This window comes from Takifugu rubripes, unplaced genomic scaffold (assembly GCF_901000725.2).
Source record: "Takifugu rubripes unplaced genomic scaffold, fTakRub1.2, whole genome shotgun sequence".
NCBI classification, from domain to species: Eukaryota; Metazoa; Chordata; class Actinopteri; order Tetraodontiformes; family Tetraodontidae; genus Takifugu; species Takifugu rubripes.
The window spans coordinates 295,064-304,186 of NW_021821638.1; positions in this window are offsets into that span (position 1 = coordinate 295,064).

Genomic DNA, 9,123 nt, shown 5'->3' on the forward strand with positions numbered 1-9,123 from the left:
CATGTGAGACCCTTTTACAACGTTGCCCCGGTACACAAATTCCCCTTTTGTATTCCAAACATCGTGACGGTCGGATAATTTCTTTAAGACGTATTCGGCATTCTTGCGATCTCGCGGTGGGAGGCTCTGCAACACGTCGTCGATGATGCTATCGGACGTCCGTACGTCCGTCCCAGAATCTGCCTCTGCCTCCGTCTTTGTCAGATTCTCTGTCAGATTCTCTGTCTGATCCTGCTTCACAAAGGTCAGATATCTTTGCAGTAACGCGTTATATTTTTTAATTTTTTCATGAGAGCTCAGCCCCTGCTCGTTTAAGATGGCTCTCATCCTAGCATCCAAATCGTCCTCCGCGACATCTCTGATGGACTGGGAGGGCCGCGTCAGGCGGTTGAGTTGATGAGGGGTGACGAGAAACATTTTTTGGGCCTTTTTCAAAGTCATTTTCGTATCAATCCTCCGACGAGGTTCCCGATCAAAGGTACCACCGCTGAGAGGAGAGGTAAAAGAAATCCGCCCGTCTGCTTCTTTAGAACCTGTTGCTTCCTCTTTAAACTGGTTCTTTTATCAGCCAACAGTTTGATAATTTTTTTCTGTCTCTTCAGTTTTTTAAATTGAGAAGGAGTCAGGGGGAGGTTTCCTTTTAGAAGATTTAAAGAAATCTCACACAGTGTCTGGATAAAATCCGGGGAGCTGTGAATAAGAATGTCTCTACGTTTCTTGGGTGTGGCACGGTACAGGGCCTTCAGCAGGGGTGCGTTTCTTTTTATACGCGCTGACATGATGATCTACGTCGACGCTCTGGGGATGTAAACGGCCGCTTGCTGGTGAGGAAGCACACCCGTCCTCAGTCTGTACGGATCTGGGCAGACGGGGGTGAGATCCACTATTAAATACCCGTGAGGGTCTTTTGTGGCGTCTTCAAAACTCTCCAAGAAAAATGTCTTTTGTGATGGAAAAATCTGATGAGCCAATATATTCATTTGTAGTTTATCCCGTGGGTTTTTAAACATGACCAAATAATTGCTGTTCAAACTGATGGTGCGACTGTGTTTACCCTGGTGAAACACGTTTTGAGTCAACATCATAACACTCATGTTTCTGTGGTGGCGATACTGTGTAAAAATCTTTACCACTTCAGGATGGTCAGAGGCTTGAAAAATAACATCGTCCAAAATAATCAAATGCTTTTGATCAGGAGGAAACAGTGTTTCATCTTCAAAAGAATCAGGCAGACCTTTGACAAATTTAATGTTTTTAATCATCTTTTGCAGTTCAGCGTACATAGGTTGAAAAGAGGTATAAATCCACACGATATTGTCAGGTACAACATTTATTACACGGTCACAGTTTTCCAATACATTTTTTACAAAATAGGTCTTTCCACACCCGCTCGGACCCGCGATTAAACAAGAAAAAGGAAAGATAAACCTAGGATCAAATTCAATTTCCTGCATTTCTAATACCCGAAAGGCAGAGTTGTTCCGTCAGCAAAGAGTCGTCTTTTGTCATACACCACCCTAAATTTTTTATCAAATGACACATTTCTCAATGCGAAACCCTTTTTATCACGTCTGATGCTGTGTTGACGGATCTCGATCGTGTTTCCCTCTTGTTTATTACTCAGGTAACCCTCCACCAGCTCTCTGACACTGTCAAAGCTCACACGCTCACAAAATTCCCGGGTCTGAGTGATACCTTTCACACGCATGACGACTTTCTTTTTATTTCGTGTTTGGTACGCGTAACTCTTGGGACCCGCCGCTGCAAACTCTTGAATGCTGTCACCATCCAGTTCATCCGTCAGGTCACCTAAATAGTTACCCAGCTCTAGAGGTTTCTCACCCTCTTTGACCAGATAGATTAAACTATCTGTGTCGATGTAAAACACTCTGTCTTGTAGTTTTTCCAGATAACTGTACAGCTTCAGTCGTGCGTGTGCTGTGGTGAATGCTGCAATAAAAACATTACTCTGTTTACCTGGGGGTTGAACGTACCTGTCGGTGTATTTCCACCTGATGAGAGCTCTGTTGCTGTGGAGAACGGAAAAGTATTCGACTTTGTATTTACCTGAAAACATGTAACTAAAGAATTCTTTAGGATCTGAGACAATGGTGGTTTTAAACAAATTATCTCTCTGTGCAAACTTTCCCCACAAACTGTTGAGACACAATTTAGCAACCTGTCTTTTCACAGGATTGGTCTCGATTTTGCCAGCATCTAAAAGAATGCCCTGATGCTCCTGATAGTCCCTGATGTATTTTTCCCTGCTCTCTCGGTCCGTCGCCTCAGCGGGGTAACCCGAGGCTTCCTGCTTTCCTTTCAAAAAGGTGTGTATGTAGTCGGTAAACACAGTGTCGCTGCTCTTGTCAAAGTGCCAGACTTCTGTAATTTTACCCACCCTGTACCCCACATCCAGAGCTTTAATGAATTCAACGGTGACCCAGACCCCCGTCAGAGCTCTGCCCTCATCGTCGTGTTCGCAGGGGCCACCCTCATTGTTAGTTTCGGCACAGGTGCGACACAGTGTAAAGAGTAATTTACCTCCCTCACTTTTGTGCGGTAACACGGGGAATAAAAGACCTCGAGGAGGATACACAGTGGCTCTGATGAAGCCGTAGTAGCTGCGTGGGTCCTCGAAATCTTTGTAGATGATCACGGGGTGACCAAAGGGGTAAGAGCAAGTACTGTTGACAAACGGGTACAGTGAGGTGACATCAACATAGTGGATGGTTTCATCGGGCGCTGCCGTGTGTCGCAGTTTTAAAGCGCTCGTTCTACCTCCGAAAAGTGCTTTTCGGGGGTTGAGAGGCTCAGGAGCGTTAAAGCAACGGAGAAATTCTTTAACCTCCGTGCATGTTGTTTTCATCTGGTTCCACGTGTGTTCTCTCATGACTACAACACGAACCCCATGTGTGGTCTGTAGCTCACTCACCCTCTTCTCACTTTTGTAGTGCAGTTCACCAAAGGTGACGCCTCTCATATCGCACTGTACTGTGGGATCAAAGCAACTGGGACAGCCGTGGTAAAAACATCCATGAAATTCCCAGACATGTTTTACACCGTCAATCTCAGCATATCCGTCTACGAAAAATGCACCAATCTGTTTTTCACCCATGTTTAGAGCATGCTGTATAAAGATTTTTTCTTTGTGCATCAACCATTCTAACCATTGAACCGATGCGCTAGAGAATCTTTTGCTCTGATTCAAATAGTTGTGCGGGCAGGGGATAGCCAGAGTGTTAGGAGTCAGATAATTGGTGCGAAACACCTTCATACAGGCTCCGGCTATGGCGATAGAACCAAAAGGGTCTACCCCCGTCTCACCTAGAAACTGATCTCTAAATTTAAGACTGCCCTGGGTGAGAATGTCAACATCATTTTTGCAGTACAGCGAGGCCTCCTTTTTGAAGTCAAAGGTACCGCGGCTGACCTCGTTGTACCACGGGTCAAATTCTTCCCGTTCGCGCACCGTCATGCGATCTACGTCGTAGTCGGACGGAACGGGATAGGGCCCCACGTAATTGAGGTGAATTTCTGAGCTAAATTTGTGTGGGAAATACCCCTTGGTCTTGTCAGTGAATCCTAAGGCTTTGGGCATAGCGCTGAGACGCATGGGGAGAAATGACAGGGAATCTATGAATTTGAGACCATAATGGGATTCCTCAAAACTGAGGATTTTACTCCCGTTCATCAGAATCTGTTGTGGCGTCACATCCAGTTCCAACATACCTTTTAACACCAGATAACTGTCAAACCCCTTGGCATTATGGGCTATAAAGATGTTCTGTTTGTATCGTGGCTTCCTGAAATGCAAAATAAACATTTTAGCACAGTCAAGACCATAAAACGCCTTCTCTTCACCTTTGGATGTTTTTGTATGCACTAAAAAAGGAACATGCTCTCCATTTTGACCCACAAATGTTTCAAAATCATAAAAAACCAAATCAGGATGTGAGATGTCTGGTTGGAGGGTAGGAATGTAACAACTATGATCGACTTTAGAGTCGCTCTGCAGTTTTTCACCACAGATTTTACATTTTTTCACCGCACAGCGATGCTTTGCATCGTCTAACGACAAATTGACACTGTAGTATAGTTCGCATCGTGCGCATTTTTTGATTTGGTCGCAGAGGCTGGACTTTCTGCTTGAACCGACCAATTTGTGTCTGGTGAAACAAGAGGGTGAGCGACACGTTCTGTTACAGTCAGAGCAAACCACTGTGTTGAACCCTTCTGTGGGGCAGGCAGGATCGTTGCACACTGCGCAGTAACCTTTACAAAAGTGGGTATAGGGGTGCTTAAAAGTCTTGTAACAATAATTACAGACTGACGACCCCAGGAAGGCTTTGAGATTTTTTATCCCATAATAGTGATTTTGTAGTAAAAAGAGAAACAACTGATTGGAACGATCAGAGAATTTTGTCTCATAATGTGAGAGGGGTTTACTGTGGCATGTTCTGTAAAACACAACAATTTTACGCCCCAGAATATTTTCAAATTTACCAATGTCACTGAAAGTGACGGGGGTCTCATCATTTAAACCAGCCTGATGCTGCAACTTCCTCGCAATATCAAGGCATTCTCTTTCAGTAAGTTTCGGGTAGATAACGTGAGCTAGACTGATGGCGAAGCAAAGCTGGTTGTCTCTGTTGTCTACGATAAATAAGTGACGTCTTTTTTTTGTCAATGATTTCACAGTCTAGAGTTTTCTCCATCTTACGTTTGGCACCTCCTCCTGGGTTCTGCACCACGTGAAGGATGAATTCTATATTCTCATCCGATGAAATGATACCGTTTGACTGCACAATCCGATCTAGCATTCCATTAAAAGCCGGTAGAATATTTTCACCTTGTTCATCCACAGCAACTGTAACATGATTGTGTACGTTTTCACCCACCACCTCCAACTGTATGAAATCATTGCGACTACTATGTCGTCTGGCAACATCCACCAATTCGCTGATAACCCCTGTTACATCTCGATAGAATGTTGCAATGTCAGGCACATTTCCCCGAGTGGGAATGTTAAAGGAGCGTCTTGTTCTCCATGTGATAAAATCATTAAAAAACCTCTCACCCCGCTCAGGAGAGAGATCGGATGGATTTTCTCCTAGCCCTCCTCCCCCTTGCTGAGGAGAAAGTTTAGGGGGGGCCATGTGTGTAAGGGCTGAGGGGCTGCTCTCTGACCCCCCTTCTTGTGTCTCTGCTGAATCCGTCTCTGATCTGATTGTTACCACGTGTAAGACATGATCACTTTGCGTGTGGAGAGCTGATGAAGGAGAATGATTTTCAAACTCTACTGCATTAACTGCATTAAGGTTTTCGAGGGCATCATTTATGAGTTGTAAGGTGTCAAGTTCTAGGACGTTTTCATTTTGCTCTGTAAAATGTAAATTTATTGGAATGGAGATTGGAATTTCACTTAATTGATCAACAGCTATTTGTAAAGCATTCGGTACTTGATTAAAATATTCAACATTGAAATCCTCATCACTTAATTGATCAACAGCTATTTGTAAAACAATCGGTACTTGATTAAAATATTCAACATTGAAATCCTCATCCATATCTTAAACAAAAGACAGAAAAAGGAAAAAAAAAAAATTACAGCTTTTTCAACACTGTTTTAGTACACCTTTGGTTACAATTGGAGGAAACAATATACCGTATGACATTATTGAAAATCTCCAGCACTACCTTGTCTTGGGGGTGTTGGGAATGAATGTAGCAGCCTGTATCCTCAGCCCTGTCAAAGAGCGGATCAGGAACGCTCTCGTGGTGCTCGTGCTGTTGTTGGGGATGATTGTATCCGGCTGTATCCCCGTCCACCCTGTTGAAGGACGGTTGACGAACGCTCTCGTGGTGCTTGTGCCGTTGTTGGGGATGATCGTTGCCCCCCGTATCCCCCTCGACCCTGTTGAAGGACGGTTCAGGAACGCTCTCGTTTAATCTCAACCCTGAATCTGTAATTAGATGAGAGATGAGTTTTTTTTTTTTGTTTTTTTTTTTATATATTATTATTATTATTAGTCAAGAAGATATAGTATAAAATATACCATCAAACAATCTCCTAACAATGTTAGACTTGTGTCTCTGGTTCCTACGTCTCCTTATCGGCCTCGCAGGTTCGAAAGGATCTGGTGAAAGCGAGAGTGGAGCTGCCGTGGGTCCCGCTGTAAGTACAGGGGTCAGAGTGGTACACGCTTGCCGTATTCTACGTCTCCTCGCAGGGGCAGAAGGTTCACGGGAGAGTGGAGCTGCCGTGGGAGTCACAGTGCTCAGAGAGGCGCACGTTTGAAGGTTCTGTTTTGATGGTTCTGTTTAGACAGAGGGGAAAATCGTTAAAATACAAATCATCAAAACGGCACATATTTTGTATATACTTCTAATCACAGATAAATATATTACCTTGTACAGTCGACTTCGGTCCTCCTGGCTGTCTCACACGTCTTCTGGAGAGTTTGTTCGTCTGCTTACTTGAGTCAGTCCCATGTTGAAGTGCCGAGGGTCTGCTGTCAATCTCAATTTCACCAATTTCAGTTACACAGCAATTTGTCCCCTGCACGGGGGGTGGGGTTTCAGAACACAGCAATGCTTTTACTGCTTTTTTCAGTTTCTTGGTTGTCTTCGGATACCAATCTTTCAGCCCTGGCTAACAGATCTGAAAAATGTATCATAAAAAGTTATATTTCAGCAATCTATGAACAACTGAGCTGTTCATAAAAAACAAAACAAAACAAAACAAAAAAAAAACTGTATGTAAAATACCAATGTCTGTTTGCGTGAGGGTTATTCCTTCAAACTCATCGGCGCTGACTTTAAAGATACAGAAAGTTACACTTAAAAATCTAGAATAAAAATAGAACAACTTTCAGGTTAAAAAGATCACGGATTGCTTACCAGGATAAATTGGCATATGGTGAACCTCTACTGTAACTTCTAAAACACAGTTATTCGTAAATAGTAGTTAATCATTAATAGTTCATTCATTAATAGTTTTCTAAAACTATTTAGAAAACTACAGAGAAAAAGTTTGGGAAGAATTTGAGGCTTACCGGTAGTCATCTTTGCAGCCATCTTTGTTTGTTACACGCGCTCGCAGACGGTGAAGCTTCCGATGAAGTTCTGGAGGACTGAGCTAATGACTGTGAGATGATCATGTATATATTCGCTTTACAATGCTTGGCGAGAAGGAAAAAAAAAAAAGTTGATTGGCGCCGAAAAGTCTGATATTGACGACTGCCCCGATGGACCAACTGGTGGTGATGTAGCTCCCATGGGGATAAGGCCCTACACGGGAACTCTACCAAACAACAGGTTCAGGCGATATAACTCATGTTAAGAATGTTTTTCTCCAGGAGGGCCTCCAGGTCTCCAGGGGATTTAAGCTTCTTCAGTTACACACCTCGGACACCGGAAGACAACGTAGGCCCCTAAATTTCTTACTTGAAGCCACCAACTCTTTTCTCTTTTCTTCTGAACCACAGTGTTAGGGTTCTAACAGTCTAACTTTCTCCAATAGTTTTCACAAATGTTTCACAAAATGTTTGTTCTGTGGAAGGTTTCTGTTCTGTGTTGTTTCTTTCTTCACAGCCTTCTTCAGTCACACACACCATTCCCGGTTTGATCAGTTTCAACACACCCCAGTCATTGGAAGACATCGTAGCCGACAACATAGGCCCCTCAGTGGAAGAGAGAACGCTGTACAAACACCGTGGATTTTTCAACTACTTTTCCACACAATTCTCTTATAACGGTCACAGCCGTCTCACCAATCACGGATGTAGAACTACTCATGTTGCCGACAGATGGATATGTCAGGACTATGGCAAAACTGATTTGTAACTGTTTTGTAACTCCCGCCCTTCCTTATTGAAAACAGGTGGGCAAGGGAGAATGGCGGGAGGCGGGAGGCGGGAGGGAGAAAGGGAGGTGGGGGGGGGGGGGGGGGGGGGGGGGATCCACACTCCTCCCTTTTAAAAAAAAAGGCGGGCAAGGGAGAATGGCGGGAGGCGGGAGGCGGGAGGGAGAAAGGGAGGTGGGGGGGGGGGGGGGAACAGGTGTGGGCGGGTTCAGGGAAAGGTCAACCTGTCACTTTGACAAGAAGTGGTCCATTTCTTCTCTCTATGGTAGTTCAAAAGTGCCATAATCATAATATTTTCAAAGATTATGATTATGCCATAACCATAATATTTGTAAAGATTAGGCTTTATGATTATGGCACTTTGTGATCAGTAATCACAACATGATGAAAGTGGCACAACACAAGGGGAGACACACATGAGGTGAACTGACACAGGGGTGGCATGGTTATGTAGGGGCTAAAATGGCTGCCACAAAGCAAGAAGGTTCCTGCAGTCAGGGGGGCTTTTTTGTGCAGAGTTTGCCTGTTCTCCCCGTGTCCATGTGCATTGACATTAGAAGTGAATGAGGGCATGAACAGTTGTTTGTCTTTGTGAGTTAGAAGTGGGATAAGCGGCCACCTGTCCCCTAAAAGCGATAAAGAAGTCGAAGACTGATAGAGGGATGGACAAAAATCCCTTGGCCAGTTTTTTCACAATTCTAATAAAACTGTTGAAGGTCTTTTGTTGCAAAATAAAATTGTAATTGATTATATCTTAACAATGGCAGCTGTGACTGCTTTTCATCATGCTGAATGCTGATGCACCAATTAGGAAGCTAACCAAGGTCTGCAGATTCAAAAAGCAGCAGACAGATGTCAAGGTTTCAGTTGTATTGGGAATCTTGAGCAGGTAGTAATTTTTAATTAAATCAACAATTAATATTTGTATTGTGTTCAATTTTGTTATCTGTTTTGTTAGTCTTTATGCCCCAAGTTTCACAAAAAAAGGTCAAAAAGGTCAACAAAGAGAGCTAAACATTTTCTAAACTGCTGGCAAGTTGGATCCCAAATAAGCAAAAATCATTCCTGCAGTTCCGGGAAGGAGAGACCACGGTGGACACAGCAGGAGTACGCCAACCCTTTGGATAATACTGCCCCTGCCTTAGCATTTCTATGTATCCAAGACATAGCCTGCTGCTGTTTACATGGTCATGATCACATAATGGAGCATTTGTCTCATCCAGTGGGTGTTTTGGTCAACTTAATAGTCCGATGGATAT